Source organism: Rhinopithecus bieti, unplaced genomic scaffold (genome assembly GCF_001698545.2).
Source record: "Rhinopithecus bieti isolate Rb0 unplaced genomic scaffold, ASM169854v2 scaffold_34313, whole genome shotgun sequence".
NCBI lineage: Eukaryota > Metazoa > Chordata > Mammalia > Primates > Cercopithecidae > Rhinopithecus > Rhinopithecus bieti.
Window position 1 is genome coordinate 164348 of NW_016814509.1, and position 24381 is coordinate 188728.

At 46.8% G+C, this 24381-nt stretch overlaps 1 long non-coding RNA gene across 4 annotated transcripts; it reads right to left on the reverse strand.

Annotated features, from left to right (window-relative positions):
* Positions 1-1493: 1493 nt before the first annotated feature.
* On the reverse strand, positions 1494-24381 carry LOC108514807 (uncharacterized). Of its 4 annotated transcripts, none has more exons than XR_001881345.1 (5): positions 20648-20926; positions 13505-13678; positions 6638-6805; positions 5480-5683; positions 1494-1724 (listed from the first exon to the last, which is right to left on the reverse strand). It is a non-coding gene; the product is annotated as an uncharacterized LOC108514807 (long non-coding RNA). The 4 variants fall into 4 exon arrangements; XR_001881344.1 differs by lacking the exon at positions 5480-5683 and adding an exon at positions 13101-13220; XR_001881343.1 differs by lacking the exons at positions 5480-5683; positions 20648-20926 and adding an exon at positions 24328-24381.

Below are 24381 nucleotides of genomic sequence, written 5' to 3' on the forward strand. Positions count from 1 at the left end.
ACCATATGAAAATAGCATCCTCCCTCACCACACATACGTAACTTGAAATTACAGCACTAGATCAAATTTGTAACTTGAGGGTTGGCTTCTTTCTTGTCTATTTATCATCTGACCCTCTCAATGGAATGTGACTTGCACAAACCAGAAACCATGAGAGTTTGTTCATCAGTTTATACCCAGTATCTCATCTCATATCTTGTGCATAGAAAATGCTCAAGAAAATATTTGTTGTTGAATGAATGAAGGTCTCAAATTCCAAATACCCTTATGTCCCATCCTCCTGCTGTTCCACTCACTCCCTAAAATCCAGGTCAAGAATTCAATACAAAGTCATCTCTGACTTCAAGAAACAGAGGTCACCATTCCTTCCATGCATGCAGGAAACAATAACTGGATGCCCAGTTGGTGCCATGCATGACGATAGACACTGAGAACCTAGGAATAAATCAACATGCATCCCTGGACCTCCAGGATCCTGCAGCCTAGTGGACGTACCATGGGAACAAACTCCCTAGGGTTTACCCTCTGCCTTAGGCTGCCTTGGGCCTGCTGCTCTGCCATGTTTGCATTCACACAAAAGACCTGTCTCACTCAAAAAAAAAAAAAAAAAAAAAAAAGCCCTCCCTGGAGAAAGCCCAGCTATTTATTGAGTGCCACCTGCCACATGGGTTAGTCCAGCCCCAAATTTTTCCTTTATGGCCAACCCCATTTCAACCACAGCTGATATCCCATCTGACCCTTCACAACTGTTGAGAAATGTGGGGCAATAAATCGCCATCCACTGGCCCAGCCTGGCTCCCTGCCACTGCACTGCAACCGTCACCGCCTCTGCCTCCACACTTCAGAAGAAAGACTTTACAGGAGCCGCAGATGATGCCGAACTTCAATTAGGCCCTGCTGGCAAATTAGTCATGCAGGGTGACATTTTCCAATCATAGAACATTAGCATCCCCCCTAATTATGAAATTGTGGAGCTAACATGTTTGGGAGAAAATAAGACCAGTGTTCTCAGCATCACAAGTGTGTGTTTGCACACACACATGCACACACACACACATGCACACACATGCACAGGGGGCCATGGGACACTGCCATTTACCTCTCTCCTAACATTGTTTAAAGTTAACTTTGATGAAAGTTAAGAGATGAAAACCACATGAAGGAAATCCTTAAATCTTGGCAACTGTTTCTAAGAATTTCACAAAGAGAATTGCATAAAACAATGGCTGAAATACTGAGGGCATTAAACCAGGCTGAGATTAAACTCTCTGCTCTTTAGATTCAGGCCTGGAAGCTAAAAGCACTTACATGGGGATGGGATGTAAGTTTACCATGTTCTTACTCTGTGACTTTGTGGAACTCCTGGAAACTGAGCTCTCCTCCCTCACCTAGAACTCATTCATTCAACAAAGACTTATTGAGTGTCCACTAGGTGCCAGGCACTGATGGAAGCACTCAGGATTCATGGTGTACAAGGAACTCTAATGCATATGTGCACACATGAACAATGATCAATGCTTATATAGCTTGGACAACACGACGGTGTCAGGCAGCACAGCAGTGATGTTCATTACTCTGATGTTCGCCAGGCAGGACTGCTTGATGCAACTGCCTCTGGAGCTGTTCCTGCTTTGAAAGGCAGCTCTTCCCAGGTCAAGGTCTACCTTTAGCCACTCTTCCTCGCTGGGATCTCTCATAGCCAAGTATTCAATACATTTTGGTCACTAGAAAGGAATGAAGGTTTAGAGAGTATAAACATAGTCTTAAGTATATAAATAAGCAGATATAGGCAGTGTATTTCCATATTAAAGGCAAGAGAAATAGAGGATAAGTGATTTATGTAAAGTTAAACCAAGCTTATAGCAAAGTTATTATATATGTGTTTGCATACATATACACATATATACACACACACATATGGATATATATGGGTATATTTTATTTATATATGTGGTATATTTATACGTGTGTGTGTGTGTGTGTGTGTGTGTGTGTGTGTGTGTGTGTGTGTGTGTGTTTATATCCACTTACTTATTCTGTTTATCTCAGGGGTTTCTTGAAGGAGTAAATAAGTATGTAAATTCCCTACCAAAGGGTCTAGCACATAGTAGGCATCCAGAAAACATTAGCTATAATTGCTGTCTTTGCTTTATGACCGTCTGAATGTGTGACAAGCCAGGCTCCTCCACCCTGCACCATCTGGTACTGCATTTCTGAAGGCTACATCTGCACTTGCAGCTCTACTAACATAAAGCCTGCAGCTTCATCATAACATGGCTGCCTGATCCAGCCTGGAGATGCCACCTGCCTCCTTTACAGTAGGAGCCACCCTATCCTATCCTATGGGTACCTTAGCAGGGCAGGGACAGCCACCATCATCATGCCTGCAAACCCAGCACTGTCTCCTGTCAAGCATGTAAAATACAGTCACTCATTTGTATTCCCTTTTTGCCATGTCCTCCTTCCTCCCATCTGATGTCACCTGTCTATGCACACTCAATCAGGGGACAGACAACGATCGAAGCTGGAGACCACCCAGGAGCTCAGCATGCCAGGAGGCTGGCTGGAGCTATGTGCAATCAATCTCTTGTCTGTCCACTCTCCATTGCTCCAAGCACACTGGCTGTGGTTAAGAGCCAGCAATAGGACTTCTAGTCCAGTGTTCTTTGACTTATCACTCTCTCACCTTCTGAGCTATATCCCAGACAGAGCCCAGTCCCCTCCCCATGGCATGCTGCCAGTCATGAAGACGTCACTGGAATGTCTCGTCTTTTATTTTTTTAATGCTGCTCCTTGTCGCCACAGATTGATCTGCCAGTTAAATATTTAGACATGCTCATCCGCCTTAGTCATAAAACACTGCTTGACTTTGAGCAATGAGCAAGGAGGTACTGAGGCTGCAGCTATTCCCTGCCTGGGGCATGGGGAGAGATGGAGGCAATGACAAGAAGAGCGCTTCTCCCCCTGGGTCTGCGTATCTCTGCCAAAATCCAAGCAACTCAACTTGAGCAAGTTCAACACCTCACCTCCAGAGCTTGAGGGAGCTAATGGGGCAGTGGGTTCCTGTCTTAAGTGGCCAAGGTCATCAGTTCTGCTCAATCACATCCACTGGCCTGGCTCAGACAGTCCCATTCTGCCCCAGCCTTCCCAATTAGCAAATGGCCTTCCTGTCAGCTGGCTCATTTAATCCTCACAGTATCTGTAGGAAAGCTAAGAGTGCTGGTAACATGGCATGACACCCATTATCTCACTTAATTGTCACAACAATCCCCCATGAAATGGGAATTCTTGTCCCAATTTACAAGTGAGAAAGCTGACAGTCACAGAGGTTAAGTGAATGGTCAGCCCAAGGTCACTCAGGAGGGAGTGAGGGATCTACTACTAGAACGACCTCGACACCCATGTGAACTCAACGTGTTCTTTCCACCACACAGCCATAGACAGTCACCAAAGAGCCGTAGAAGGTCACCACCAAAGCAGACCCTCTGAATTAATTTGTTATCACCTTGGCCAAAACTCCCCATTATTCCTCTGTGAGTTCTGCAGAAGGTCAAGGTCCTTCCTAGGAAATATTGCTTGCCCCCTAATCATAGGAAGAGATATAGGGCCAAAGGAATGGAATACCTGAGCTCCCTGCCTGAACTTCTGAACAACTAAACTATACGGCAATTTCAGAGCCATGGCCATCAAAGCCCGGGGGCCCTGTTCCAGGCTGTCTGCGATAGCGTGAACTTCAGAATGTGGACCATCATTAGCAACTCTTCAAAGGCAGCCTATAAGGACCCTGGGCGACATAGGGCAGGGTGGGCAAAGTGGGCCACAGAGAACAGTGTGATATGGAGGCTTTTGGACACTCTCAAGCCCACAATGCCTCCAGCCCAGTGTTTCCTCTGACAGTGAAAAAGGTTTGCAAAGAAACCCTTCTTTTCATTCTTTTGTTTCAAAAATCAGCAGGTTCTCAGTCATCTAAGCAGTTGGCAATTGGGGAAGGGGTTGGGGTCTCGGGGACAGGGTATAGAGGCAGGGGCTGGAAGGTTGGAACTGTCCAACAGTCCAAGAAGCACAAGACAAGTTCTGCTTGAGACCAAAGACTCCAGCTAGAGAAGCAACCACTACAGTGCCCAGCTTCTGCGGGGAACAGCCAGAGGAAAGCTAATGGTTATTGAATCTTACTTTCTCACTCTCCACTTGGAGAAATTGAGGCTTTGAGAGGATTTTAAATGCCTTCCAGGGGGTCACTTGGATTTCCTAAGTCCCAGCCAGCACTCACATTTGTCTCTGGAAAACCACCCCAGTGATTACTATCTAGGAGATACTCCACGACTCCCCGAAGATACTAACGTGAGTATAAGAGTGAAGGTCACAGTCTTCGGTTATAGGAGTGTTTGATCAAGGAAGAAAGAGAAGGAGAATGGAAAATGCTAAGAAAAAATAAAAATAAAAGATGCTGGATGGGTCTAAAAGGATCTACTTTGTCATTTTATACCTTTCCAATATGTGCGGTGGTCTATATTCAGGCATTAGAGTCTGCAATATTTATCTCTAGTGGCCACCCAGGTTACATGTTTGTCCAAAATTATACATCCTTAAGCTGAGTTTTTGTTAAAATGGTAAAGCAATAAAGCCATAATATTTTATGATGAGATCAGAGCGATACACCCAAAAAGCAGCATTTCACTCCCACCAACTTCTTCCTAAACCAGTCCAAAAGGAGCAGAATTGCATTTCCTCAGGATTCCCTCTTACTCATAGGTAAAGCCCGTCTAACTCTCCCCTCCTTATTGATATCTGTCTGCTGAGAAAAAAATGGAACTCTCTACCACCTGTCAGAAGCGGTGACCAGATTTCACAAGTTTCAAAAATATACTCAGAATAACACTTACATGATCCACCAAATTGGGCCTGGATCTTTAAGCCTCACCCTTCTAGAACATCTCAATAGCAGGGAGATCATGAGAAATAGCAGCAAATCCCTTTTTCATTGCATTCATTGATTCCCAAGAGTCTAAAAGAGGGGTTCACCTACCTTACTCTTGGGATAAAACATGCTTCCTCAATTAGAGGAGAGTAAACCCTTCTGCTCACACTTTGAAGCACATCTCCACCCCACAGTAGCTCCTCCAAAATTGGTCAAAACCTCACATTCATCAAGCCACATGGCACCAGCAGGTAGGATGGCTGCATTGTAAAGTGACGTACATCGGGAGTACTTTTCTGTGCTGAATGGGTGAGTGGATTAGTCAAGACTTTTTTGGCTACAAGTCTACAACAAAGCAATTTAAGATAAGAAGAAAGGTGAATTATTGTAGCCACAATCCCGAGAGTGGAACCTAATGCAAGCCTATCTAGACCAAGAATGTTATCAGGTATCTATCTATCTATCTACTAATCTATTGCTCCATCTCTCAAACTCCTTTTGCAACTCTTCCATCTCTCAACTCTGCTTTTCTCTGGGTGTTAGCTTCAACTTCTTTCTTACCATGTATGGTCCTCCTCCATGGCATGGACAGAGGCCTCAGGTGACTCTACATTTATAGCACTTCAGTTGGTAACAACCAAGAAGGAGGAAGACCCCCTCTTTCCCAGGTCCATGGATCAGCTTTGCTTGAGTCACATCCATGTTCCTGGATCAGTCAATGTGGCCATGGCCAGGCAGGAATGCAGATACTGTAACTGGTGGCCTCTACAAGAATGACAAGGAATGGAAGAGAGGCAGTTTCCCAAAAGAAATGGCAGTGCCATTGCCAGAAAAAAAGATAGGGACAAGTATATTGGATGTCCACATAGAAAGACAGGCTAGCTGTTCTTTCTTCATGAGACTAATTTTAAAAAGTGGACTCAGAAATTTCTACAGAAGGCCAGGTGTGGTGGCTCATGCTTGTAATCCCAACACCTTGGGAAGCCGAGGCAGGCAGATCGTCCAAGGTCAGGAGTTCGAGACCAGCCTGAACCAACATGGCAAAACCCTGTCTCTACTAAAAATGCCAAAATTAGCCAAGTATGGTGGTATGTGCCTGTAATCCTGGCTACTCGAGAGGCTGAGGTAGGAGAATCGCTTGAACCCAGGAGGCGGAGGTTGTAGTGAGCCAAGATTGCACCACTGCACTCCAGCCTGGGCAACAGAGCAAGACTCTGTCTCAACAAAAGAAAAAAAAGAAAGAAATTCCTACAGAATGTTTACATTCTAGATGTAAAGAATAGGAAATAGGAAGCTAAACTTGGGCCTCATGATCTCCAAACCAGATTTTTGCAGAGAAGGCTGGCCTTTGGAGTGTCAGGAGTTTTCCTAGCTACTAATGAAGTCGTAGGTTTTCCCATTTGACTCTTGTTCCCTGTGAATATCCTTCCTCAGTCAGGAGCCTTGAAGGAGATAAATGGTGGAAAATTGGATTCAGAGACAACATTTTATTCAAATCTCTGGCAATCTCTCAACTCTCTGTGCCCTGCCCCCTCTCTAAAAGTTCCTCTTGAACCCACACTTGTAAATGCCAAATGGAAGAGATAAAGGAGGAAGACAGGGGAGAAGAGAATAAAGTAGGATGTGCAGTCAAGAGAGGCTGGCACATGCTCACAGCCGGGAAGCCAACTTCAAAATATGCTGAACAGAGTGCTGGAGTTTCTCCCCCATCACACCCACCTGCATGTCAGCAACATGCAAAGTCTGCACTGGGTGAGTCTTGCAGACTGTGGCTGATGATGTTGATGACAATAACGGATGACTCAGGGATGAACATTTTTTCCATCACTTGCCAGGTGAGTGACCTAGGGCAAGTTACTTAACATCTATGATCCTCAATTTCCACATCTGTAAAATGGGAATAGTGATTGTTACCAATCTCACAGAGTTGTCATGAAAATTGAATGAGATAATGCCTTAAAACAGGCAGGCACAGTGGTTCAAACCTGTAATCCTAACAGTTTGGGAGGCCAAGATGGTAGAATCACATGAGCCCAGGAGTTGAGACCAGCCTGGGCAGCACAGGGAGACTCTATCTCTACAAAAAAATTAAAAAGTTAGCCAGGTGTGGTGGCATGTGCCTCTAGTCTCAGCTACTCAGGAAGTTGAGATAGAAGGATTACTTGAGCCTGGGAGATCAAGGCTGCAGGGAGCCATGACCATGACACTGCACTCCAACCTGGGCAACAGAGCAAGACTTTGTCTCAAAAAAATTGCTTAGAACAGTACCTAGAACATGATAAACTCTCAACAAGTATTAGGTACACTGTTATCATTAGCAGCAAGATCTATGTTCAGTCTTTAAACTGAAAAAAAAACGTGTCTCAATCATATATGCACTATTTTTCAAGTGTGTCATTTTCATGAATTAAATATAAACTCATTGAAAATTGTTACTGAATACAGTGTACCCTACAGTAATTATGTATCTTCTCAATCCGTCAACATTCAGGTGCAGTTACTCCCATGTTGAGATTCCTTTCTCCCAATTAAAAGAATCTTCATATTCAAAAAAAGTTGAGAAGTACCAATATATATCACAATGTTGTCTCTACAGTGACTTCAACCCCAGAGAAGTCATGCCTCCAATGCAAAGTTTAGGACTTGATCTCTTACCTTTTCAAAGAAAGACGCTCTTTTTCTATTGCCCTTCGCTACTGTTGCTTGCAAAGAAATTAAGTAGAATTCATGGCATCAGCAAGCATTAAATATCCCCATCTGTCCTGCCTACCCTAGGAGTTTTGCGCACCTGGATTTTTCTCTCTTACCCATGATGGATGGCCAGGAGCCACACTGTCAGAATGACTTCCAATCCATAAATAGCTCTGCCATTTAGATGCCATGGGGATAACATTAATACCAAACACAAAGGCTAAATAAAAAGCCTTTAGCAACTGAATGGCCCTTAGATTTCAGAGTTATCGATCCAGTGGAGCCTGCTAAGTTATTATGGCTAAAGTTCTGCTCAGAGAAATCTGTGATCCTGAGAAAAGTTAGTAAAAGTCACAGTCACCTTTAACTACAAAGTGCAGTGAGAGGACTCCAGGGCAGCTAATTACCCCATCCACTCTGGCACATCCCAAAGGCTGTGTCCATTCCTCTGCATCTGGTCTGGGGAATGGCTCTGTGGCTCAGTTTCCCCAGATCAACAATAGTTCAAAATGTACAGTGCTTTTAACTTTTGATTTCAGTCTCACAACAACTCTCCCAGATGGGATGGACATTATGACATTTCTGTATCATAACAAACAAATTAAGAAACAAAAGGTCATGTGACTTTCCCAAGATCAAGTAATATGTGACGGACAGAGCTGGGATGAGAACGGCAGTCCCCATGTCCCCCCAGCTACTGAAGCCCCAGATTGGTTCCTGGAACCTGCAACTAGTTCTTTGCATCATCTCCTAAGGCCTTCTTTGATTGAGGGCTTAGACTCCATCTGGTGCTAGGAGTTGCTATCACCTAGAATAATTTATACCTCTTTCCCTTAATAACCTCCCCAACTTCAGGTCTGAAGTAAGTTTGTCATACTGCCTTAGGCTAACTGTTGAGCAAAAGCACTGGGGTGGCCACCAGCAAATGCTGCTTGGTGCAGGCTGGCACTCATGGGCAGAAGGGGCTGAATTTGCCTTGGTTCTCTAGCATCCTGCACAAAGCCATGCTGGGACTGGGTTGCAGGATCACAGGGGGTGAGATGGAGAGAGGGTGTGCCAGCAGAGGGACCCCACTCCCTACACCTCTACTTTTAGGGGACAAGCATGAGAGGGGCCATGGAAGTGAGGCAAAAACTGTCTGAGATTGGCTGCAAAATGTCCTGAGTTTGGGCACCAGCTGTTTACAGGAGTCACGGGGAAGACTAGCAGCCCTGCTTCTGGATGTAGGAGGCTGAGAAGTTGAGGGTGTGCAGCACCTCCTGCTGGAGGGGGCAGGGGAGCCCTGAGCCCTGCTAGCTTGTTACCAAGCTACCCGAAGAGATATTGGGGACAAATCGTCAGTGGCCAATACTGCTTGTCCCCATATTTGCATTTTTGGACTGTCAGTCTCGCCCCATGGTGGGGGATAGAATAAGGAAGAAAGGGAACATAAAAGATCTCTCTAGGGCTCCAAGGCCATGTAAAGAAACCACAATACAAAGCCCACTCACCACAATGGCCCCTTCTCTGGGAGAAGTCCTGAAATGTGGCCATTGACCCCTCAGCCTTCACCATGGCTGCCTGATCCATTTGTACACCCCTAAGTAAATCTAGTTTAATCACATTTTCTTCCAACAGAAGATTTATCTTGTGGGATAGTGAGATCTCAAGAAATGTGAGAACGGGGTTGCACCATGGCAGGACAAGGTGATAAGGTCTAGGTTCTCCTATTGCGGGGTGTCCGGGCATGCCCCAGTTTTTCCTCTCTCTGAGTCTTGGTGGTTTCACGTGCTTCTTTGAGCCCATGAAATTCACCAGTGTTCCTTTAAAAATGCCCCTTGGCCGGGCGCGGTGGCTCGCGCCTGTAATCCCAGCACTGTGGGAGGCCGAGACTGGCGGATCACAAGGTCAGGAGATCGAGACCATCCTGGCTAACAAGGTGAAACCCCGTCTCTACTAAAAATGCCAAAAAATTAGCCGGGCGTGGTGGCGAGCGCTTGTAGTCCCAGCTGCTTGGGAGGCTGAGGCAGGAGAATGGCAGGAACCCGGGAGGCGGAGCTTGCAGTGAGCCGGATCGCGCCACTGCACTCCAGCCTGGGCCACAGAGCGAGACTCCGTCTCAAAAAAAAAAATAAATAAAAATAAAAAATTTAAAAAATAAAAAATAAAAATGCCCCTTTTGTTTAAGCCATCCAGAATTGATTTCTGCTGTTGCAGGGGCAGAGGAAGGATATCTTAATTAATATGCATGGAATAGCTATTTTCAAACTCTTCTGTATTATACTCATATGTAAAACATCCTGAAGAAAAACACTTGGTTCCTTTCATGAATCTCTGCAACAAACCTTTTAAAATTAAAACCTTTTACAATTAGCAGAGAACCATGATGTTCTGTAATTTTCATTAATGTAAAAGATATGTTGGTAGAGATAGAGAAGAAGATTGGATACAGAAAGGTTTGTTACAGGCTCAAAGACTCACTCCTTAAGGGAGTTTTCTCTCTATTTGTAATAAGGGTGGGAGCAACCAAAGGAAGGCGGGAATAGAGTCTAGGGACAATAGCACCTGGTTGCAGGTTGGGAGAACACAGGTTCAACTCCAAGCACCTCCCACCTCACTTGACCTTCAGGAGGCAGAGTGGGGCACAGGCTCTGCCGCCACTCCTCAGCCATGTGATCTTGTGCTGTTTCTAAGTCACAGCATCCTCACTGGCTGGCAGTAAGTAAGTGCTCAAAAAGCATTTGCAGCTGTTATTATTGTGTTATATTCTAGAACCACTCTCAATCAGATGGTTAGCTAGAGAAAAAGAGGGATGGGAAAGGTATTCTAGAAGCAAAACTTGGAGAAAATTTTTGAAAATGGTTTGTTTTTGTGAAGGAGCTGTTATCCTCTAGAACTAATTAGAGAAATGATGAAACACTTAACACTTTGCCTCCGATAAATCATAAGCAGGGTTATTAGAAGGATCAGCAGGAGAGGAGTTAGAAGTGATTTTCCGAAAAACTGTACACCAGCCTAAGGACATTTTTGACACTTGAACCACCAAAAGAAAGTTAAGTGTTTTCCTTGAGTTGAGTAGGGAGACCAAGACGAGGCCACAGTGGTAATTAATGACCCAGGGGAATGAGATAAAAAGGTACTTAATTTGAAGACAGACATTTTTGTTTCTTTTAATATTGTTCTATATCATTTCCCTTGTTTTATCTCATAATTAAGAACTGTAGTTATATTGACAAAGGGTTATGTTTTTGAAGGAAAACTTAAAACGTTTGGCCAAATGCTACATTTCTATTTTATGCCAATAATAAGGGCGGTGGGGCTGGATTCAGAACTAGTTCTTTCCTGACTGTGATGACAGCACGGCAGTGGAGCAAGGTATGAGCTCAGGCCCTTCGTGGGGACCCTTGCCCTAACTCTGGGTGTCTTTTAGGTCGCTGTCAGAGAAACCTGCGTATATATTCCTGGTATTAAAAACACTCCTCTCAAAGTGATGGCAATCAAAGTTGTTTTCAAAATAAAAATATTTACAAAGTGTTTTGTGAATAGCTCATTCTGTTGCTCAGAGGGCCTGATGGGGCCACAAGTGGAGCCTGGGCAGAAATTAGGCAAAGTCAAGGGCACTTAGCAAGAAGCCCAGTCCTTCCATAGCCCTGTATCCCATTGATGGGGCCCCAGTGGGGTTCAAACACCTGTATCCCCATTGACTTCACCTGTCTGGCAGCTGAAGCTTGAGCCTATGAGAAAACTCGTGTAGATCTGGATCCCATGGAAAACAGCTGAGACCTGCCTTTTCGTTAACAAAAATCATTAATGAAGGTTTATTCCATGTTGAGGCTTAGACTGTAACAGTAATGATGCTAATTGTGCCAGTCTAAAAGCTCAGGCTCAAGCAGAGCCTTACATGTGTGCCCACCTGAGACTCCCTGTCCTTTCATTTGTATTTATCTTAATCTTGTTCATTATTGTGCCCCCTTAGGGTCTCTATGCCAAAACCAGGTTTCTGTGGCCTTAACAAACAGAATATGTTTCATTATCCTAATGCTATACAAATTTAAATAGAAAAGTGTGAAACAGAGGGGGAGCAAGCATGTTGCACCTTGACAGCTGGTGTAGGTGCTGTAAATGGGCATTGGTGTGGGCTCTGAGCCTCTGGAGAGGGACAGCAGATGCTAACCTGCCTGTGACTGTGACTGCCTCATGCTGGGAAGAGACATGCCTGAGAGCTGGCTGCACACATAGAAAGGGAGGCATCCGCACGTGGAGCTGGCTCCAAGGAGAAGCCCTGCTGGTGGAGGCCTCACTCCTGCAAAGTTCTGAATGCTGGGTTAGTGACAATGGTTGTAACTTATGGGTGGGATGGAAAAGCTATTTTTAAAACTTCTCATTTGTGTAGCAGGAAAGTCCTTTGGCCTAAAGACCAAGAGCCAAAAGTCAATTGCAGCTGAGGCTACCAGATGTGACCCCAACAGAGCACTCAGAACAAAGAGAACCCACCACCAAAGCTGAACAGAACTTTTCAGCTCTTTCTTCAACGCTTATGCGAAAAAGCATAAGCCAAGTAGAGCACCTGAAAATGTGACTGAGATGGAGAAGAGTGACTTTCTGGACTGGGTGCTGTGCAGCTTTGCAGGGCATTGGGGTTCAGAATCAGGATTTTTCCAGGATCCTGAAAAGCTATCACCAGCAAACACAGCCTTCCCAGACACAGAAGTAAAGCATCATAGATGGAAGGGGGTTCCTGACACGTTAATGGCAGCAGTCTCCCCAGCCCTCAACACGCACACACCCATTCGCTCTCCTCCCCTCCCCCCCGGCCTCCTGCTAATGAGAACAGATTTATAAGGCTGCTCCTGGGAGAGCTGCTCAGCTGTCAACCTGGCTTCCCCCCAGGTTCTCCATGGGGCCTCCAGTTTCCAGGGCCGACAGGCAGGGTTTGACTCACTTAACATATGTATAGAGTTGACTACAGGCTGGACATGTGCAGGGTTCCCGGGACACAAAGAAGGCTGAGGCCCAACCACGCAGGAGCTCACCGCCAGTTGGGAGTCAGACATGCAGGCAAATAGTCATCATACAAGTCACAGCTGACTCGTACATGCCCCTGACAGGTCAGACAGTCCCATGAGGAGAAGGCTGTAGTTCAAGTTCCACGCAGGGGCTCCTCAAGATGGCCCCAAGCGAGCGAGCTTCACTCACCCCTGCACTTAGCCCCACTCAGCGTGAGCAATTTGTCCAGCAAGAAACTAAGAAGGGTGATGTCTCACATCTGTCTCCAAAGCACAGTTTTTCAAGTTGACACTAAAGCTAAAATTATGTATCAAAAAGAGACCCGGTGTAAATCGGTTCCATCAATTTGAGTGAATTTAGATGGATGAGTCTCCACTGGCACTGAGAAATAGAAGGCCTGCATGAGATGCTGAGGTCAAAGCAGACCTGCCACCACAGGCATCTCCCCATTTCTCAGAAAGGAAATAAAAAAAACCAGCGCTATGGGCCATCCCTGCGTCCCTACCCCATCTCACAATGCTGTGTTCCCAGAGGATCCTTCCACAGTCGGCTTCTGCTCCAGCCTAAACTTCATTAATGTTGAGCACACAGAGATTGTTCTGAATGTGGGAGGCTGTGTCTTCACCTGAGATGGGAAGGGATGATTGATATGCTGTGTGTCTATTCCCCTGGGAGGGGAGAGGGAGGCAGCCCGGAGCCCTCCCCAGTGGCAGAGGTGGCAGGAAGAGCAGAGAGTTCAGGAAAGGCAGGCAATCAGCAGGGTGGACAGGCCACCTGCCACCAGGAGGCAGAGCCTCTCCCTTCCCCAACTTTGAGCCCCACCTCACCCGGACCTCCCTCTATCTGTCACAAAACCTCCTAGATTCTCAGAGACTTGATACAGCCATGCCAGGCCCCCAGATCACTCACCTACCACAGCTTTCTTCCAAAAGGTCCATTTCCTATCCCATTATCAACTTCACAATAACTTTGTCTCACATGAGTATGCCAAGAAGGGCCACTTTCCTGAGGAGAGGTGTTATCTTGTTTTATTGTCACAGCAAATCTGGGACATGGTGGACCTCGGTCTGGCCAAAGAGAAAACTGAGGCACAACAAGGAGGTTAATAAATTAAAATTATAAAATGAAATGAAACAACACTGCAGAGGCAGGACTAGAACCTAGGGCTCTAGACTCTAGCCCTTGGTGCTTCCCATGGCTGATCTTGCTTCTCCGCCCTCTTGTTGGGCTCATCTTGGATCCCTTTGCCTCCATCTTCCCCCCTAAAGAACCTCAAAGACGGCTGAAGGTGGGACCCACATGACCCATGCCAGTGCCCCACTGTTTATGAAGACCTTGTGGCTTTGTTCATGCTTTGCACATGGACTTGATGATGGCTGTGGGGTATTCTGCATATGAATGGACTAGGACAGAAACAACAGAGAAATGTGACTCTGAGAAGAAGCTCAGCTCCAGAGGGCAGGACAGTTAAGATCTTGAGAATCATTTGGGATGGAGTACACATTGCCTGAGGCTCTCAAACATCCTCAGGTCTGTGGGCAGCAGGGCAGTGGGGTGGGGCCTGGAGCAGCACAGTTTTAGGGAACAGTAAGTAGTCAGGGGTCCAGGTCGGGCCCTGCCTCCTGGTGTCCTTGTCTGCCAGCTGGGAAGCCATCTGCCCAGAAAGGTCTCTCCCCTCTTCTGGGCTGATTTCTAAAAATATGCAACTTAAAGACTCACCTGTGATTTTAGCGTCCTACTCTCCCAAATCCCTAAATGGCTGAGCTCACCAAGTGGGTGAGGAGAAAAGATGGGGGTCACTGCAAGGCGGAAAGGGGCAGGAGATAAGCTGTGTGATGGCAAGCTGCCGAGAGCCCATCCTGTTCCGGGTCAAGATGCACCCCTCTCCCCCACCCCGCCACGACTGGGCTGGACCAAGATTGCGTAGTAGTTTTGCCCAGCACTCTAAGGTCACGGGGGGGGGTTGGAACAGGACTGCTATGCCCAGGAAAGAGAAAGTGGGAGTCGAGACAGGACCCCCAGCCTGAAAGAACCAGATTATCTGACAGGAGACCAGGAAGCAACTCAGCCACGGAGGGGCAAGCATGATAAATTGTGGATCGGGGCCTGGTCACAGTGACCCGGAGAAGGGCCCACTCCTGCCAGCAGGACAGAAGGCTGGCGTGCTTACATCTAGAAACTTCTGGCCCAGGCTCTTTTGATCTCTGAGTGTAGCAGATGCTGCCAATGCCTTCCCTGTCCACAGCCCTTTGTCCTACCCCGGGGCCCCTAAAGACAATTTATGTACAGTCAGTGGTCTCCTACCTCGCCCTGCTGAGATCATTCTCTGGCTGCAGAAGCTCACTGGGCTCCTTTTGGGAAAGATGGAGTGTCAAGGAGTTCATGCTCTGGGCAAGCCTCAACTGAGGTATAAACGCCCACCACCTTGCCCTCGGGAATACAATTCCTAGTGTTGCTCCCACAGCCCCTCAGAGGGTTCCAGATGAACAGAGCTCCAGGGGAGGGACTGACTCTACTCTTCACTGTCCCTTCTCCCTTGCTGGTCTCACTTCCCCACTTCCTCTGCATGCATCCTGGAATCACCGCCCAAACTCCTTACACCAAAATCCTTGTCTCAGGGTTGGTTTGAGGGGGAAGGATTTAAACTAAGACACCTGTTATGAATTGAATTGTGTCCCCTAAAAAGATGCAGGTGTTGATGTCTTCACCCCCAGGACCTTGGAATGTGACCTTATTTGAAAATAGGGGGTGGGTACGGTGGCTTATGCCTGAAATCCCAGCACTTTGGCAGACCGAGGTGGGTGGATCACCTGAGGTCAGAAGTTCAAGACCAGCCTGGCCAATATGGTGAAATCTCGTCTCTACTAAAAATACAAAAATTAGCTAGGCATGGTGGCACACACCTGTAGTACCAGCTACTCGGGAGGCTGAGACATTACAATTGCTTGAACCTAGGAGGCGGAGGTTGCAGTGAACCAAGATCGCACCACTGCACTCCAGCCTGGGCGACAGAGTGAGACTCCATCTCAAAAAACAAATAAAGAAAGAAAAGAAAATAGGGCCATTGCAGATGTAATGGGTTAAGATGAGGTCATACTGGAGTAGGGTAGACTCTTAATCCAATACAACTGGTGTCCTTATAAGAAAAGAAGAGACACACAGAAAACAGCATTGGATGAGAGCGGCAGAGATGCAATATCTGCCTCCCTGGGGACTGGGGTGATATCTACAAACCAAGAAACATGGAGGATTACCAGCAAACCCCAGAAGCTGGAAGAGGCAAGAAAGGATCCTCCCCTACTGGTTTCAGAGGGAGCACCTTGATTCCAGACTTTTGGCCTCCAGCACTGCAAGAGAATCAATGTCTGTTGCTATCAGCCACCTAGTTTGTGGAACTTTGCTATAGCGGCCCTGGGAAACTTATATAGAACCTGATGACAGTGTTTAGGTGCAGGCTAAACCTGAGTATGGGGTACAGTGACATGCACGGTGAAGGTGGGAGGGGAGTGTGGACCCCCTGAGATTGTCATCCACTTCACAGCAGTTTTATGCACTAAGCAGGAGGACCCAGGCCTGCAACGGGCCCTGAGAAGCAAAGACAGCTGAGGCCTCGGGCACCGGGGATCCTGTGGACTGTCTGCCTACCCTCCCCAATCCCACCTCCATCCCCCTTAAACCTAACACCACAATCCCTTACTGATATTAAAAACTGACAAGGAATTTTGCCAGCGGCACTAGCATTTTAATATTGAAAGGTTGTGAAATCTAATAAGAGCTACAAGGAGGTTGATGGGGATGGCGTCATTTTTCCCCCTTCCAAGCTTCAATAGAACTGGGATTCAATAAGCAAATGTGACAGAATGTGTAATTTCCCCTTGATCCGCCACGGCCAGGCATTTCCTGTTTAATAACCTTAAGCCAGCGCACACCCCTCTCCTTGAGCGGCCCCCTCCCCGAACATCTCTCCTCTCCATCTTATCAGAATCATCCTTCATTTGAACGCAGCTCAGACTGGCACTTTGGTGGCACCTTATCACCGCTTGAAGACACAAAGGGAACAAGCTGAAATATTATTTTTCCCCTTTGTGGAAAGGTGTTAATGAGATCTTCCTGCCTTAGCCCTGGCTGAGGCGGCAGGAGATTCCTGATCTCAGCCCTTTCCGGTCAGATCTCAGCTTTAAAACCTGTCCATGAAAGAGGGGGTTCCTGGCCCACACCCAGCCCCCAGATGAGGGGAGGCTGAGACAAAATTTCCAGCTAGAAAGTGATGAGGAGTGGGAGGAGCCCACCACGCCTGACCTGGGAGGCTGGGCTCTGAGAGTCCTGGCCGGCCACAAACAGCTCCACATGTGATATTGACAGCAGGCACTCCCGGCTTCCTGGCCTTGCCTGCTGGAGCAGGAGAGGGTAGCAGAAGCTCCAGGGCGAGGTCTGGGATACAGAGTGAGAGGAGTCCTACAGCCTGCCATGGTCACCTGCCCCCAGCCTCACAGCAAGATCCAAGCCTAGGAGCACCAAAGCGGGTGCTTCCAGGTGGGCTGGGGCTTTACAGAAACACAATGAAATCTGTAGAGTAAGCCAGATTTGCCAGACTTATCAGGAAAGAGATTTCTCTAGACACCAGCTGAGCATTGGAATAAGAAAGGTATTGTCACATGTTGATTGTTGTCACTGCTGCTACACGGAGCATAGAGCAAGCACTTCCGCGGTGCTGGGCACACACTAAGACCACACATGCAAGGAAGGGTTAAGGGGGCACAGGTATGGACCTAGCCGTGGTATGGAAGAAGGGCCTAGTCCCCTAAACTCAGGAAGGAGGCAGGACAGGCGTGGACATAGACTCACTCTCAGGAAGGCAGAGGACTGATGAGTGAGGTCCCATCGACGGCCTCAATGCTCTTCCTTATTTACCCCCCAAGGACACTTCCATTGCTAGGCCACAACCACCCTTTTCAAACTTGGCCACCTCTTCCTTCTTCTCTCCTGGAGGACTTTATGCACCCAAGTGCCTGGAAGTTTCACTTGCTTCTCACCTGTTTGCCTCTGTCTTGGTCAGTTCGTCTAGATATTAGAGTAGAAAATAACTCAGAGGTATTTTAAGGAGGTCACATTTCAACCATGGGTTTTGAAAGTGTGACTATGGGCTGGGCGCAATGGCTCACGCCTGTAATCCCAGCACTTTGGGGGACCAAGGCAGGTGGATCACAAGGTCAGGAGTTCAAGACCAGCTTGGCCAATGTATTGAAACCCTGTCTCTACTAAAAATACAACAACAACAAAAAAATAGCCCAGCATGCTGGTACGTGCCTGTAGTCCCAGCTACTTAGGAGGCTGAGGCAGGAGAATCTCTTGAAACCAGGAGGTGAAGGTTGCAGTGAGCTGAGATCGCACCACCGCACTCCAGCCTGGGTGACAGAGTGAGACTGAAAGAGAAAAAGAGAGAGAGGAAGGAAGGAAGGAAGGAAGGAAGGAAGGAAGGAAGGAAGGAAGGAAGGGGAGGGAGGGAGGGAGGAAGGAAGAGAAAAAAGCAAGAAAGGAAGGAAGGAAGGAAAAGAAAGAAGGAAAGAAAGAGAGAGAGAGAAAGAAAGGAAAGGAAAAGAAAAGAGAAAGGAAGGAAGGGAGAAGAGGAGGAAGGAAGGAAGGAAGGAAAGAAAGAAAGGAAGGAAGGAAGGAAGGAAGGAAGGAAGAAGAAGGAAGGAAGGAAGGAAAGGAAGAAGGAAGGAAGGAAGGAAGGAAGGAAGGAAGGAAGGAAGGAAGAAAGAAAGGAAGAAAGGGTATGTTGCCAGGCAAGAAAGGAGAAGGTGGACCAGGCAGAGCAAATCTGTTGAATGAAGCAGGTCCTGGGGCCTAGATATGCTTGGACTATTTGGGGACAGATCAAGGATCCTCAGGACAGTGAAGACAAGTTGAAACAACTGAGAAAGAAGGAGGCTGGAAGGGAGGGTTTGTTCTTTCTGGGAAAGGTCTTGAAAGCCACCCAAGAGAGATGAGCATGGGATCTAATGAGAATGGAGGTGAGGGGCCTTTGTAGGTTTTTAAAGCTCTCGAGTGACATAGCTGTTTTGTGTTTTTGAGCCATCACATTGCTAACGGTGCAAAAGAGGTACTGGAGGGTAGAGAGATTGCTTGAGCAGATGCTGCAGTGATCTAGCTCAGGGTTGGCAAGCTTTTCCTGTAAAGAGCCAAATAATAAGTATTTCAGGCTTTGCAGGCCATACTGCCTCTGTGGCAACTATGAAAATGAATAAGCATGGCCGTGCTCCAATAAAACTTTATTTACCAGAAAAGGCACCAGGCAGAATTTGGCCTGAGGACTACAGTTTGCCGACCTCTGGTCTAAGCCATAAAGAGATAGATCGAAAGTAAGGGATTCTGCCCTGCCTTAATGAAGTGCCCTATAAAGAGAGCAGAGCAGCTTGGGGGCAATGAAAGGCATAAAAAAGAAAGAATAGACTCATCAAAAATGATAAGGTAGTATTAGAGTCAAATTTGACCCAGACCTCTCATCAGTCAGAAATGACGTCAAACAATAGATTTTTAAAGTGTCCCTACATGGTGCGTTTCCCTCCCTATTGCAGAAGTTAGGAAACTAAGACAGACCCTTGGGTAAGGAGGAGCATCTGCTGACCCACAGCTACCCAGGAGGGCAATCGCCAGGCAAGGAAAGTAAGGGGTGTCCCCTGGCTGCGAGTCCCCCAGAGCCCAGGCAAAGAAAGGCATCAAGAAAGCATGTCATCCTTGTCTCCTGTTTCAGTTTTCTCAGGAGTGAGCCAAAGAGAGCATTGCTACTCCTCAGAAAGGAGATGTGAAGGCTGCAGTGTGAACGAGTCATTAACCATCCCTGAGTCTTCCTGCAATCACCTCACTAAAGCCCAGAGAAAACACACTCTTTGTCCAAAGCTACGCGGCTTGCTCACTGTAGAACCAGAAATAAAACCCAGGGCGCTTCTCTCATTTCTGCGCTAATTTGGCTACACCAACTTCTTCACCAAATAACAAAGGATGTGGGCCAAAAAATCAGAGCTGCTCGTTAAACGTATCTCAATAAGCACTCAAACACAGACACACACACAGAGTACACTCAAAACATCTTGAATTTTAAAAGGAGTAAAATTCCCCAGTTTCCACTGCTCCGAGTCCTCTTGAGCAGGAACAATAGAGCTTTTTCATTCTCTGCTGCACAAACCATCGTCATGAGGACTTGGTATTTACTCAGATAAACATAATCTGCCCTGGAATGGCAGCCGGCTTCTGCAGATCACCTGACTAATAACATTTGCAGTTGCTATGTTACTTCAGCTCCTCATTTGCCATCATTTGTTACTTGGAGTTCCTGGAATTCCCTGCAAAGCTGTGGGAGGCAGACGGGAAGCCACGCTGGCTTGGAGCAAGGTTTGCCAGGATTCCAATCACACCCTCCCCATTGATGGCCAAGCCAGGGCCCCCAGTGCTGGGTGGGGTGAACGGCAAGCTTCCTCTGTGCTTTCCCTGCTGGGTCTCTTCTCCTTGAGCCACAAAGAGAAGAGGATGCTAAAAGGGGTTTGACAGCCATAGAGACTGCCCCATGTGAATGGAATAAGGAGCTAGGGCATCCAGAAAGCACTCATTAAGGGACATCTAATGTTTACTATCAGTAGCTAGAAAGCAAAGACAATGCAGTACCATGTAGAAGAACTAGATTTGGAGCCGGAAGACCTGGATTTGAATCCAGGCTCTACTAAGCAGCAGTTTGTCTTGGGCAGGTGTTTTGACCTCTTGGAGCCTCATTATAGATTTCTCATCTATAATGAGAACAGTATATACATACTTTCAGAGTTTTCTAGTGAGAGCAGAATGATATAATGTGTGAGTGAGCTTTTAGCAGTCCTGGTGCATGACAGGGTACAATATCACCGTTGGATCCTTCCTTTGTCCTACCTGCAGGAGGGCCTGGATGAGGGTTTGGCCCTCAGTTTCCAAAGGGCTGGGAATGAAGAGCTAGAAGACAGTAATGACAGACAACAGCAGGAGAGACAACCACACAAGGACAGAAGCCAAGTACAGGGAACACACCAGGCAAGGGTGTCACAGGCCATGCTAGCGGGGCCAGGGCACTCTGCAATCTCTCTTCATTGCAACGAGTCAATGAAACTTGTTGAGAAAGGGAGTTTTCAGTTAAGCGTTGCCAGCACATACTATGGTCAAGTCAAGAGTGGGAAATTGTTGGAAAAGTGGTCAGAGAGAGGGCTGGGGGGCAAGACATGCTCAGTTTTCCTCTTGGCTGCTTTAATTCTATGCCAGGTGCAATCTCAGAAGAGGTCTCCTCCAGCCACGTCTTCTTCATCCATCTCTTTTGCAAATGGCTGAAAGGCAGGGAGGAGGATTTGAGAGCAGGAAGATTCTTCCTACTCCCATTCCCCAGCTCTGGCAGTGCTAAACTTGTCCCAGTAATGGGAACTAGCCCATGTTCAGCAAAAAGGCTCCAGGCCATTCTGTGAAAGTAGATTACAATTATCCCTTGGTGCCTGTCCATGGGGGATTCGTTCCAGCACCTCGTATGAACACCAAAATCCACAGATGCTTAGGTCCTTTACACAAAATGGTGCAGTATTTGCATGTAACCTACACACATCCTTTAAATCATCTCTAAACCACTTACAATACCTAGTACAATGTAAATGCTATATAAATAGTTGTTATATTGTATTGTTTAGGGAATGACAAGAATAAAAGTCTGCACTGTACAGATGCAAACCTCATAGGCTCAACCACGTTTTTGATCCACGATTGGTTGAATCTGTGCCTGTGGAATGGTGAATACAGAGGGCGGACTGTACACGGAGCTTTCCTGCAGGAATCTCTTTTATCCATATCCTTCTGCAGAGACTGCGGGGCCTCTGCCTGTATATATGCCTGTCACAATATTTGAGAAAAATATTCAAGGAAAAGTCCCTCTTCCAAGAGGAATATTATATTGTTTATGAGATAATTTACTTTAAAATACTTTGGCATAAACAACATGGGATGTATGTGGAACTGTCCCTTAGGTACCTTCAAGGTGGTCTGCATTTGAGACACCCTAAGCAGAGCACTCCAGGACACTCAACCAGCACAGAGAGTCCCTGTTCAAAAAGCATCCCTTTCAGAGCTGATACGTAGCCTTCAAAATAGCAGTGTCAAAAATCTACTAGGTCAGGGTGCCACCTGAAAATGGGCATAAAATGAACAACTCTAACCATCAGCATCAGTGCCCGTGCCATGGACACTGGCATCACAGCTGTTCTGTCCAAGGTGATCTGAGCCACCCTCCAGATGTAGCTAGGGCTATAGCTGATGAAGGCTGTAATCTCATCCATGGCTTGGCAGAACGTTACTATAACAAAGTCACACTCCCTCTTGTAGATGCTCCACACAAGATCACCATTATTCTGTGAACACATCCCTCCTTCTAGGTTTCTGCTAGCACCAGCCAGAGTTGAGAGCTCTGGCCACAGCCAAGTGCTCTGGTCCACTTGGTGGGAAACCCGGGCAGCTGAAGGTGCTCTAGAGTGTGATTTTTGGGCAAACACTGGAGTCAGCCTCGCTGCTTTAAATTCAACCCCACTGTTCATTAGCTGTGGGCCCTGGGGATATGGCTTAGACTCAGTGTCTCAGTTAATACATGAAAAGGGCTTAGAATCATGCTCAGCAAACAGAAAGTGCATTGTTAGTCAGCATTATTATTACCACCTCCTAGAGGAGAGCAGACTACCAGGTCATTGAAGTCCAAGGCACCAGGTTGTATGACAATAACCACGACTACCTTCTAATGAGCACCTTAATCACTGTAAGCACACTCTACCAGCTCCTTCACACGCATTAATTCCTTTAACCCTCACAACAACTCTTGGGGTGGTTATTATTAGCCCCATTTTGTGGGTGATGAAATCAAGGCTTAGAAAGATTAAGTAACTTGCTCCTTGTCATGTAACTTAAGGCAAGGGAATTAAGATATATACCAAGTCCTGTATTACCCCAGAGCCTGGGTTCTTCCCTACCACAATGCCCCACCTCTTCCTAGGATGGCCAAAGTATTTCTGGGAGCACTTTGACTCTCAATGTTGACTTTTCTACCAAGGAGAGAAATCATGGATAATGGAATATCTCACCTCCTTGACAATTATGTTTCTCATTTTGCATTAACAAATTAGCATTCGGGTTTATCAGTCCATCTCTTATTGAGAGACAGGACTAGCTGGATTTCCTAGGCCAACTAAGAATTCCTTTGCCTAGCAGGGGAAGGTGACCGCACCCACCTTTAAACACGGGGCTTGTAACTCAGCTCACATCCGACCAATCAGGTAGTAAAGAGGGCTCACTAAAATACCAATTAGGCTAAAAGCAGGAGGTAAAGAAACAGTCAAATCATGTATCATCTGAGAGCACCAGGGGAAGGGACAATGATTGTGATATAAACCCCAGGCATTTGAGCCAGGAATGGGCAACGCCCTTAGGGTCCCCTCCGATTGCGTGGGAGCTCTGTTTTCAACTCTATTAAATCTTGCAACTGCACACTCTTCTGGTCTGTGTTTGTTCCAGCTCGAGCTGAGCTTTTGCTCACTGTCCACCACTGCTAAATGCCGCCATCGCAGACCCACCATTGACTCCTACCCTTTTGGATCCAGCAGGGTGTCTGCTGCACTTCTGATCCAGCAAGGTGCCCATTGCCCCTCCTGATTGGGCTAGAAGCTTGCCATTGTTCCTCCATGGCTAAATGCCCAGGTTTGTCCTAATCAAGCTAAACACTAGTAGCTGGGTTCCACAGTTCTCTTTCATGACCCATGGCTTCTAATAGAGCTATAACACTCACTGCATGGCCCAAGGTTCCTTTCCTTGGAATCTGTGAGGCCAAGAACTCCAGGTCAGAGAACAAAATCCTTGCTGCCATCTTGGGAATGGCCCGCTACCATCTTGGGAGCTCTAAGAACGGTCTGGTAACATCTGGTGGCCTGTATGGGGATTCTCCAAAGTGGTGAGTAATATAGGATCACTTTTGCTTGTTATTCTGTCCTATCCTTCCTTAGAATCAGAGGAAATACCAGGCACCTGTTGGCCAGTTAAAAACAATTAGCGTGGCCACCAGACTTAAGACTCAGATGTTAGGCTTCCTAGGAAAAGGCTTTCTAACAACCTCCAATCCTTCTGGCTTGGGAGCATTGGTCTGCCTGGAACCAGCTTCGGCTTTCACAATGTCCTGGGGGAAGCCGAGGGCCAACTAGAGGCAGGAAGCTGTCGTCCCAAACTCCAGCATTGGCCAGTGGAGATCATGGCACAGCCAGAAGTCTCTACTCAACAGTCGCCCAACCATGTGCCCCTACCTCTCCTTCTGACCCATACCTCCTGGGTCCTGACCACAACTTTCTTGAAAGTGTAGCCCCAAAATTCTCCTTACCTCTGAATCTACTTCCTCCAATCCCTGCCTCCTAGATACTAATGCTTCAGACTTTCACTTCCTCTCTCAAGTATTAGAGCAAGTTGTACCTCCAAAGGGATCTAGGGAAGCTCTACACTATGTCCTTAGGCATCTAGGCTATGAACCCAGGGAGTCTTATCCCTGGTGTCCCTCCCAATTTAGGTATACAGCTCTCAACATGGGCAGTTATGTGGGACCCATTCCCCACCACCCTTGCCAGGGCCCCAAATTTGTAAACGTCTAGGAGGATTGCTCTCCCATTATGTAAGATGTTCTCCCCCCAAATTTCTACCCAGCTTACCCCGCCTCTGCAATACAATCTCCAAGCCTTGGCTCCTTGGCCAGGGCCTTAGAA